We start from the raw sequence: 12,275 nt of genomic DNA on the forward strand, positions 1-12,275 counted from the left end.
TTTGGATTCGTAAATAGAGGTAGTGAGTACAGAATAAGTAAAGTCATGCTGAAAATTTATAAAGCTCTCGTTATGACCCAACTGGAGGACTGCATCCAGTTCTGTTCACCACACTTTAGGAAGGATCTGAGGGTCCTTGACAGGGTGTAGAGGAGATTTTCCAGAATGGTTCCAGGGATGGAGGATTTCAGCTACAAGGTTAGTTTGGAAAAGCTGGGATTGTTTTCCATGGAGTACAGGAGATTAAGAGGAGATTTGATAGAGGTATATAAGATGGTAACATGTTTGGATAATGTAGACAGGAAAATATGTTCCCATGAGTTAATGGTGCAAGGACTAGAGTTCAGGTTGTGGACAAGTGATACGGAGGATGTGAGGTACAACTTTTTTGCACAGCGAGTGGGAAAGGCCTGGAAATCACTGCCTACGAGGATGGTGGAAACAGAGATGGTGAATGATTTCAGAAGGATATTGGATGAACAATTGAGGGAAATAAACTTGCAGGAACATGGAGACATGGCTGGGGAATGAGACTGACTGTATTTATCTACAAAGAGCTGGCATGGACTCGATGGGCCGAATGGCCTCATTCCCTGCTGAAATGACCACGACTCTCTGACAGCGGAACACTATTATTACTGCTTTCCTGTAATGGGAAAGTTTATAATGGACTGGGCAGTATCACCCTGTTGAACCCCGTGATGTAAGTGAAATGTTTGATGTCCCAGAACGTGGTTAACAAATGTCCTTCACAAACAGATTAAATCAGTTCAGTCCCACACACAATTCTGGATCATTCACAATAGGGAGTAGTTTCTCCTGGTTTTCTCTACATAGGACAGCAGTCAGGCTTTTCACTGTGTCCCCCACCTCCATGTGGAAAGTATTGTCAGGGTTAGGTGAGATGAGACACGTTGTGCTACAGATTTCTTCAATTGTATTACTGCTTCCGTGATCTCTTCAGTCCAACCGGGTTAAATCTGGTCATCGCCATCATTAGGTAGTTCATAAAGAGGAGTCACAGTCTCTGCAAATCGAGGGATGAGGGTCCACTGATACCCTATCAGCCTGAGGATAGGACACAGGGCAGTCTTTGAGGTGGACAGGGGTAGACACTGGATGAGGGTCCACTGATACCCTATCAGCCTGAGGATAGGACACAGGGCAGTCTTTGAGGTGGACAGGGGTAGACACTGGATGAGGGTCCATTGATATCCCACCAGCCTGAGGATTGGACACAGGGCAGTCTTTGAGGTGGACAGGGGTAGACACTGGATGAGGGTCCACTGATACCCTATCAGCCTGTGGATAGGACACAGGGCAGTCTTTGAGATGGACAGGGGTAGACACTGGATGAGGGTCCATTGATACCCCACCAGCCTGAGGATAGGACACAGGGCAGTCTTTGAGGTGGACAGGTGTAGACACTGGATGGTCTCAGCTTTTGCTGAAACCCTCATCCATGCCTTTGTTACCTCGAGACTTGACTATTCTAACACACTCCTGGCTGCTCTCCCACATTCTACTCTCTGTAACCTTGTGGTCATCCAAAACTCTGCTGCATTCTTCTAATTTACACCAAATTCTGTTCACCCAACATCCCTGTGCTCACTGGCCTACATTGTCTCTTAGTCCAGTAACACCTCAATTTTAATATTCCCACTCGTATGATCAAATCCCTCCATAGCATCACCCCTCTGATTATCCCAATCCCCTGTCCATTTCCAATATTCCTGAAACTGACCACACATTTCATCTCTCCAGCTCCACTGGTGCTGTGGAAGTTTGGATCCATAACATGGTGTGAGCTGCACTGCCGGTCACATCCAGTACATTGTACAGGACAGCCAGGCTGGCCGGGGTGCGAGCGTGGGTGTAACGTGTGTGTGTGTCTGTAGCATGAGGAGGGGTCTGAATATGGTGTCAATCAGCCATTCCAGCAGCTTTGATATACGTCTTTCAAACTTGGTCTGTGCTTATCCACTGACTGCCTGTGTCAGTCTCTCTCAGCTGAACATGCATTCAGCAGCACAAGGAACCCCCTCTAGTGCTATTTAAAATGACCAGGCATCCAGCTTAAAGGTGAGGGGCTTTTGACTTACTTCTGCTATTATAAAGTTGGTGGAGGTGCTGTGGATGGTTTTCTGGAGGCTGTGTTGTGAGCTGCTGCAAACAGTCAGGGAGGACAGAGGATTTGGTGACCCAACTCTGGACGAGTTTTGGAGACTGTAGTTACAGTGTCTCTCGAGATGCTTCTCTCCTTGTGTTGGGAATTCCTGGACGGGGTAGATCTTATAATCCGTGTTAAGGAGGGAGACCAGACGCCAGTTCGTAAGCAAGCAGAGATCACCCCTCTTCAGTAATAGGATGACAACCGCCCTGTGCCACGAGAGGGGCACCTCACGGGTCGCCAGGCTTTCCCCCAGGACCCGCATGTATTTGTCCCCCAGGACGTCCAGGAACACGCTGCCAAACTCCACGGTCAGCTCATCCTGCCACAGCGATTTGCTCCTTGAGAACTGGTGGAGGGCACCGTACAGCTCCGCCAATGTGAGCGGAGACTTCAATCCTTTGGCAGCCTCCGGGCTGACCTTCGGCAGGTCCTCCTATAAAACTCTGCACGTGTCCTCGCTGGAGGGGTTCAGAGAAAACAACACACTGTAATAGGTACGGTCCAGGAAGCCCATTCCCTCCGGATCTGTGATGGAGGATCCGTCATCTGCCAGCAGCTCAACGAGCTGCTTATGGACCCCCGGCCATTTTTCCAGTGAGTAGAAGAAACAGGAAATCTTCCAGTCCAAATCTTCCAGGATCTGGATCTGCGACCTTAAATATGCGCCTCGGGACAATATGAATTGCTGGTCCCTCAGCGCGCCCTTCTTCTCTTTGCACACCTGTCACAGCGTGGGGTCTGTGATGGCCTGATTGAGATGGGACTCCAAGTCGAGCACCTCCCTCTCTAGGCGCCATTCTCGGTTTCCCGCCTCTTGGTCGACCCCTTTGCTTACTTCTGACAGAAGACATGGATCTGAGGCTTTCCACATCCCGCCATAGACTCAGGGAGAGGACGCCCCCCTGCTTCCTTCTCCAGCCGGCTCAGATCGACGGAATGAGTCATGGAATCGCTCGTCCTCCAGCAGCCAGTTGTAAAAAGTGCCAGTACACGGTACCCTCCCGTGTGCAGAGTGGAGTTAACTCCACCCACACCAGGTGGTAGTCTGAGCACGGCGCCAGCCACATGAAGGCCACCAAGATGCAGGAGGCGTATGTCTGTGAAATGTAGAGTCGGTCAATTCGGAACTCTCCTCCTGAGGCCTCCTGATGAGGGCACTGGAGTTGGGATGGAGATTCCACCAGGCGACCACCAAGTCGAGGGAGTTGATCCATCAAGTCACCCTGCCACTCCAGGAGCCAGGTAGCATCGTCTCCCAATGTGGGTTTCCTGCAGAAAGCTCATCGCATATCTCCCTTCCCTGAGGACTGTGAGATTGTGAAAACGGCTGAGAGACGCCCCCTGCTCCTGTTGATGTTGAGTCTGGCTATGGATATCTTCATGTCAACAATACCACCATCCTGTCACCAATACCTTACTGTGAGGAGAGAGTGGAACAGCTCATCGCCTTCCACTCCCCCAGCAATCCAGAGAGGACACATTGAACAGACATCGCACGATCTTTTTCACATTTACCAACCACCTTGAGGGCAAGACCGACAGACCTGATGATCAGCACCAGCTCCACACACTGGTCAAGGGCCAGCTGAACTTTATTGTGACAATCCCTGCAAGCAGCAATGAAGTTCCGGAGTTCTGCAATGGGCATGAGAGGAGACTCGGTAGGAGGCATGAGGGAGTCCACCGCCTCAATGGCAATGGATTCAAGGTCGTCCTCCGTGCCCCACACCGAGTCCCCATCCTCCTCCGTGCCATCACCGCCCGTGGCCTACACATCCACCACACTCTGTGGAGTGGAAATCCAGGCCACGACAGCTAGTCTCACCTCCCTCATGATCGAACCCGCAGGATCGATGGTGGAGGAGCCATTCCTAAATTAGTCTGGGGAAACTAGGAATATGAGTGCCTGTGGTTCAGGACACCCTCTCCCCCTCCGTCCCCGGGCTTGTGATCAGCCTAAGGGGAGGCAGTTGTGTCTCGACACTGGAAATCCTGCCGGAGCGGTACCCGAGGAAAAGAGAGGAGGCCATCTCCCACCCTGCCAGCGCCACAATGCCAGCAGACAGGGCACTGTTAACATTATTCAAATCAACCTCCAGGGCGGATCCATCCTGGATGGCAGGAACAGGTGGCCGAGAGCGTTGACCCTCACAGGTCTCAGCCCCACCCAGGACACCGGACCCAGTGGGAGATGGAATGTTTTCTCCTCGTGGATCCACAGTCTCCCCCATCAGGGGAGGGGAGCTTCACCACTCCCCCCCCCCCCCCCAACCTCGCGTGTTGTGAAAGGTACAGAGGCTTCTGTACCCACTCCATTTTGTGGGATAAAAAGCTGTAACTTAGGCCTCGAGCTCCAATGGTACTGGTAGCGCGGGGAGTCCGAGGACCAACCAGGAGACAGACCCTGTTCCTCTCGGCAATCTGCAGTGAAGGGACGCCTCCTTCTCTTATTCATGGAGAGGTGAGGAGGTTCAGAGACTTCGGTCTCATTAGACATCTCTGTTTCTACCTCCAAACCCTCCACTGTGTGGAGGGAGATTTACTCTGGATCTAACCCCGTTTGTTTTAAAGCTGGCCTTTATACCTCAGGCCCCTTTTGTATTTTTGTCGATGGGGACTTTATTCCCCAGGTCCCCTTTATATACATTTTAAAATAATTTTATTAAAATAGATAAATAAACCAAATGCTCAAATTAAAATGCCATTTTCGGCATTACTGATGCATCTTTTTTCTTTGTATCCCAGCCCCTGCGGTATCCACCGATGGTGGAAGGCCTCAAGTGTGCCAGATTCTGAATAGATCCCGGTTAAACACAGGAACTTCAGTCCGTGTCATCCACACCCATAGCGGCAGGAGGTGGAAAGAGGGTTTTCAAGGTTTTTACCTGCAGGAACAATCAAAGTGCCAGAGCTCACATTTCCTCTGTCCCTGAGTGTCATTACTCATTATGCCCCCTGGAGGAACACCTCTCTCTCTCTCACTCACTCACTCACTCCCTCTCTCACTCTCTCTCTCTCTCTCTCTGTCTCTCTCTGTCTCTCTTTCTCTCTGTCTCCTTCCCAGCTGAAAGCAATTGCTATTTAACACTCCAACATCCATGTTATCAAAACTTTTGTACCCCCCACTCACACCAGTTTAAAATATAACGATACACACATGTTAAACAACCAACTACTTTCAGACAGCATGCAGGACCAGACGTAACTGACCGTAATAGACACTGGCTGAGACAGACAAAGAAATCAAACAGGAAACTTCAAATACAAAAACAGACCCACATACTCAAACACAAGCTTTGCCTCCTGTTCTCCTCAGACAGTGTTTCAGCCTTACTGTGGCTCCGAAAGATTTCCTTTCCTTTTATATCTCAATCTCACACGTGATTTGGTGGGATTGAGAGTAACAGACTGTTCCATTCGGTGTTGTCACCACATTAACGGCACAGCCTGTCAAGGAGGTTACCTTAACGGGACAGATTGGTAAACGTTCTCCCTCTCCAACATTGTCCACCTCTGAGGCCTCCTGCTCAGTTTTAGTACCACCTGTGTGATACTCTGCTTTTTGTGACGGCTGCTACACCCGCCTGGGAGCTGCTTTCCCTCTGGGTTTGCAATCACTGAAAGTTGGACCTGCACTGTGCATGCTCTGTCTTCCGGTGGGGTCACTCCTGTAACTCCCTAAGGACACCTCTAGAATCCTCTAACTGCTGGGTCAACTGGACATTATCCTGTGTGACAGTGACAGTATGTTTCTCTGCTAACTCTAACTGCTGCTGAACTGCACAAGCCTGTCCTGCATTAAGTATCTGTTGTTGTATGGTGACAGTAAAGTACACTAGCTTATTGTGTAACTCATGTAGCTGTGTCTGCTGTTGCTGCTGGGTCTGTTCACTTTGAGCTACCATTTCTCTCACCTGTGACTCTATCACTTCCTCATCACACTGTGTGATGCTGGATATGGAGTCAGATTTAAAGCCTTTTTACCCTTCTGATGTTTAGCCAAGACGTGTGCCTGGATAAACCTCACTATATTTTAAAAGGAACGTGTGCATGCTTCCATCGACAGTCTCCAAACAGGGACTGGATATTGTCCATATTACACTTAGTGCTTAACTCTTCCTCATATGTTTCCCAGCAACCCTTCTTCCCATTATCTTTTTGTGACATAATGTCTATTTAAAGAGACATCACTGGGTCAGTATAATCGTCTGCCCCTCAAAAGAGTTTATCCCTGCAAGAATTTTCACTGGTCAAACGAATATTCCTATGTTTGCAAAACTTTGCTACAACAGCCTCGGTTTGCATTGTAGTCAAAGTCCCGGGTTTCAGCTCCACTTGTAAGATCTGGGGTTTGATTTAATGTAATTGTCAGACTTAGGTCAAGTACAATGACAGTCTATGTTGGGAGATCAGATCTAAAAGGGACTTGCAGCTCAGACTAGTTATCAAACTACATGGATACAAGGCTGTTTTCACAAGCTTCACAGAATGAATGAAGTTCTGCACAATAAGCAGAACATGGTGATACTGAGCAAAGGGAAGTGGTCAGCAGTTGTGTTCACAATGGAACACCCGGTGCTCAACCTCCGGTTATCTGTGGAACCTTGTCTCTTCATTGGAGTCTATCTTCTGTCTTCTTCTTGATGATGATGTGCGCTTTTGGGGTCTTACAAGCTCTTAATTTATACACATTTCCCAGCTTGGTTCTGTTCCATATTAGGTAAAAGGCCATTTCTGTTCATTTGATTGGTCAGTGATTAACTAACTACCCTTCCATGATGGTACTTTGAGCCTGGTTTATGTCATTGTCATTATCGTTCAGTGGGGGGTGGGGGGGGAGGGGCGTCTAGATTCCAACTGCCTTGACTCTATGAATTCCTTTACAATGTCTTGTTTTGAAAAGTATCAGTTTATAAGACGACAGGAATGTAAGGGATTTGCATTGTTTAATTGTCCTGTGGTTTAAAATGTGTCTGGGACCAGGAAGGAAATCTGCTATTTTTTTGTTCTGATAACAATCCTGATGCATCTGTAACATCCACAAGGGGTCATGAAATTACTGAAGGAAATGTAAACACATGCTCACCATCAAGGCAGTATCTCATATCATAGTCTGAACAAAGAATTAGATATCTCATTGGACAACTGTAGCCTACGGTGGATTTTGATAGGACAGTGTGATCTTGTCAGTGAAACATTCAGCCCACCTTGATATGAAAGGTGCAAAATCATTGGAAATAGTGATTCTGTGATAAGGTCGAGGAGATTGGTCAGCGACAGAACGATTAGCAGGGAGGGAAATGCTCACTGGGCTATCATGTATGCATGACTCTTTGCAACATGTTTGTGACTAATGGGTGTATTGTTCACCGGTACATTGTGAATGGGTATTTTGTATAATTGTAAACTAGTAGTATTCCTACTGAATCTAGTACAGTCATTGGTGTTTAATTTGAACTTTGAGTGCTGTCTCATTCTTTCTTGTAATTCTCATGTTTGAACCATAGAGTAACCAATCAAAAAGATGACAGTTTATAAACAACATTTGTTTATAGATGTGGACATGAGGCTTCACATTATCATTGCCAGGAATGTAGACACAAAGACCTGTGTCCAGAGTTATGTCCTGGACAGTTTATAAACAACATTTGTTTATATATGTGGACATGAGGCTTCACATTATCATTGCCAGGAATGTAGACACAAAGACCTGTGTCCAGAGTTATGTCCTAGACAGTTTATAAACAACATTTGTTTATATATGTGGACATGAGGCTTCACATTATCATTGCCAGGAATGTAGACACAAAGACCTGTGTCCAGAGTTATGTCCTAGACAGTATATAAACAACATTTGTTTATATATGTGGACATGAGGCTTCACATTATCATTGCCAGGAATGTAGACACAAAGACCTGTGTCCAGAGTTATGTCCTAGACAGTTTATAAACAACATTTGTTTATATATGTGGACATGAGGCTTCACATTATCATTGCCAGGAATGTAGACACAAAGACCTGTGTCCAGAGTTATGTCCTAGACTAGTTAACGACCCTTATGAAAATCTCTGGAATACCATTCCTACATCTTTATTGTCCATCCATAATTATTCTTGACACTGAGTGGCTTGCTAGACTATTTCAGAGGGCAGTTAAAAGTGAACCACATTGAGTTACATGGAGACCAGAACAGATAAGGATGGTAGATCTCCTTCCCTAAAGGACATTAATGGACCAGATAGATTGTTATAAAAATCGATGATGGCTTCATGGCAACATTATTAAGTCCATATTTCAATTCCAGTTTTTATTCATCAATTGAATGCATTACATAATTGAATTCTAAATTCCACCATCTGCTATGGTGGGATTTGAACCCATGTCCCCAGGGAATGAGCCTGCGCCTCTGGATTACTAGTTCGGTGAGATTGCCAGTATCCCACTTTCACTGACACGCTGCATCACATTCCTCCCTTAAGATACTACATAAAAACTTCCTCTTTGACCAAGCTGTTGGTCATCTGACCTCATATCTCCTGTTGTGTCTCTGTGTCATACGTTGCTTCATAATGCTCCTGTGAAGCATCTTGAGATGTTTTATTACATTAAAGGCACTATATAAATATAGGTTGTTGTTGTTGACATTTACTAGACATGACTTGTCTTACCATATACTTCCTGCTGGCCATTTGTTGTCCATGCTTTTTTTTCTTTTCTCCAGCATCAAATACGTTTGTTCTGGGATGTGAACTCTAGAAATTTCCCCATCAGTGACAGTAAATATAGAGTTTACTCCACCTCTCCTTTTTTAATCAGGGTGCAACATTGACAACCCTCCAGTCCTCTGTCACGAATCACATATCCAAGGAGTATTGGAAGATTCTGGCCTGTGCATCTGCTATTCCCACCTTTCCCTCCCTCAGCAACCCTCATACAACCCATTCAGACTGGGCAAATGTTATCGTTGATTGTGGTACAAAAGGTGTTGAAATGAAAAGGGTTAACTAAACCTATTTGTTCAGCAACTGTAATTAATGTCAGTCTCCATGGGCCCTAATTGTGTCACTGGAGGGTTTTCCTTTTCAATTAATAAGGGATTATTTCAATGTGTTATCACATAGCGTCAAAGGGAACATCACGCTCGGCACTGACAGGGATCAGTGGCTCCAGAGAGAGGGAAGGGATAGATCAGAATCTGAGAACAGTAGATTGGAATGTTACAACAATGGACAGGAGTCTATCCTCGGATCTTTACTATCTTTCTACATATTGGGTTTGGTACTCATTAGACGATCGGATCCTGTATGCACTTGAGATAATTCAATATATTTACTATCCCATCCTGGCTATTGTTGGCGTCCCTGGTAAGTCTCTCGATACAGCTATTAATTCTATAAACCATGTTAAATTGCATTACTGCTCCTGTAGTTTACTCTGCCCTTCTTTCTGCTGCTACTGTTGCTGGTGAATCTCTACCTCCAGCTATTAGCTGTCAACCCATTGCTAATTGTATTACAGTTCTTGTAAATTAATCTTTCATCTTCGGTCCTGTCTTTGCTCCTGATAAGTCTCTATTTCCCGCTAGGTGATCACTAAACCCTGTTTCACTGAAATACTCTTCTGTAATGTAAATATTGGGAAGACTGAAACCAGTGCCATTGGTCTTCATCACAAACTCCATCTCCTATCTGTGAATCACCTACCCCACCCTGCCCAATATCCGAGGCTGTTTACAACATCTGTGTTCTATTTATACCTGAGCTGAATTCATCTCCATATTCCCTACATCACCAACCCTGCCTATTACCACCTCTGTACTATCACCGATCACAACCTCTGCCTCAGCCCATCTGCTGCATAAACCCTCATCTGTGCCTTTATTCACTTGATTTTTCCAAATTGTATCCAGGTCACCCTCCCAGTTATAAACTTCTATAAACCACAGCCCATCCAGAACTCTGCTGCCTGTGTTCTAACTCACACCAAATCCCGATCACCCATCACAACTGTGCTCACTGATCTACATTGGCTCCCGGTCTGGCAACACCCTTAATTTTAATATTCTCATTCTTGTGTTTGAATCCCTCCATGGCCTCACCCATCTAATTAGTCCCATTCCCCTGTCCATTCCCATATTCTTGAAAATCTTCCATCAAGTCTATTTCCATGTCCCCTTTTAAAGTGAATTTCCTTCCCTCTCTACCTCTTCTTGGTGGTGATTTTCAGCTCTTACAGCAGCACTGTTGCCCACATTGTGGAAACCTGGATCTATAAAAGGGTATGAGCTGAGCTCCCAGCCATTTCCGGTGTGGCCTGCACACTGTCCCATGCTGTGCAGTACTCTCGCCCGGGTGTACATTGTGTGCACCAGTAGCACGAGGAGTTGTGGAATGTCATGTCAAACTGCTATTCCAGCAGCTTTGATGCAGGGCTCTAGGTCAATAGCACCATGTATGTGCTGTTAGTGTGATTTGCTCAGATGGGCACTTCTGCTGTGGCCTGCACAATGCCCCACGCTGGGCAGGGCTCTAGGTCAATCGTTCCATGTACGTGTTGCTCATTTGAGGATGGTTTTGAATTTGATGTCAATGTACCATTCCAACAGCTTTGATGTACGTCTTTGAAACTTGGTCTGTACATGTTCACTGACCCCTGTGTTAGTCACTCTCGGCTGAACATACATTCAGCAGCAGCAGCAGGAACCCCCTCTAGTGTTATTTAAACGGACCAGGCATGCAACTTATAGGCTTTTGACTTACTTCTGCTCTTGTAAAGTTAGTGGAAGGTGCTGTGGATGGTTTCCTGGAGGTTGTGTTGTGAGCTGCTGCAAAAATTCAGGGAGGACAGAGGATTTTGTGCCCCAACGCTGGACGAGGTATGGGGACTGTAGTTACAGTGTCTCTGGCTCTGTAACATCACCAACAAATGGAGCAGAAGCTGCAGAGAGAGGAAGTTCTGTAACGGGGGAGGAGGAGGGGGCTCTGCCCTACCCACTCCGGGTTTTCCAAGAGCACATTTCCTACCAACATCTAAGCCTGGAGCAGTATGTGAGATGACTCTGTTTCAATAAAGAGGTAGTCACAGAGCTATGTCACCTCCTGAAACGAGAACTAGAGCCTCAGACCAGGGTGAGGACGGAGCTGTCAGTGGTTGTTAACGTCACAGTTTCATTGACATTTTATGTATCCGGACCTTTCCGGCAGGAATGGGAGCATTATCCAACATTCAGTCATAGACAGTGATAGAGTCAGAGTCACTTACCACACAGAAGGATTTCATTAGGCCCATCGAGACCGTGCTGGTTCTCTGTGGAGCAATTCAGTCAGTCTTACTCCACAACTCAATCCCGTAGCCCTGCAAGGTCACTTCCTTCAAGCACCCATCCAGTTTTCTTTTGAAATTGGGAGGAAGGATCAAATTGGAAGGAAGTAAAGCTGGTAACAGGAGGTAGAAAAGTAGAAGGTGACATTCGAAGGTAGGTGAAACAAAGGTGAGCATCAACTAGAATGCAGAATGTCAATAAGACACGGTTATGAGCACTGTACCTGAATGCACTCAGTATTCAGAAAAGGGTAGATGATTTAAAGGCCCAAATAGAGGTAAATGAGTATGATCCAATTGTCATAATGGAAATGTGCTACAGGGTGACCAAGACTGAGAACTGAATACGCAAGCAGATTCGACCTTTAGGAAGGACAGGCAAAAAGGGAAAGGACATAATGTTGCTCTGATAATAAGGGATGGTATCAGTACATTAGTAAGGGAGGATCTCAGTTCTGAAGAACAAAATATGGAATCTATTTGGGAGGAGCTAAGAAACAACAAGGGGAAGAAAACACTGGTAGGAGCTGTTTGTAGGCCATCAAACAGTAGTGTTTTTGTGGGGAATGGCATTAATGGAGATGAGAGAATCATATAACATGGGCAATACAGTCATCATGGGTGATTTCAATCCTCATATAGACTGGGTAACCTAATGAGAACAAATGCTATGAATGACGAGTTTCTGGAGTGTGTTAGGGATGGTTTTCTAGAGCAGTATGTTGAGGAACCGACTGGAAAACAGGCTATTGTAGATCTAGTATTATGTAATGAGACAAG

Source organism: Heterodontus francisci, unplaced genomic scaffold (genome assembly GCF_036365525.1).
Source record: "Heterodontus francisci isolate sHetFra1 unplaced genomic scaffold, sHetFra1.hap1 HAP1_SCAFFOLD_176, whole genome shotgun sequence".
NCBI classification, from domain to species: Eukaryota; Metazoa; Chordata; class Chondrichthyes; order Heterodontiformes; family Heterodontidae; genus Heterodontus; species Heterodontus francisci.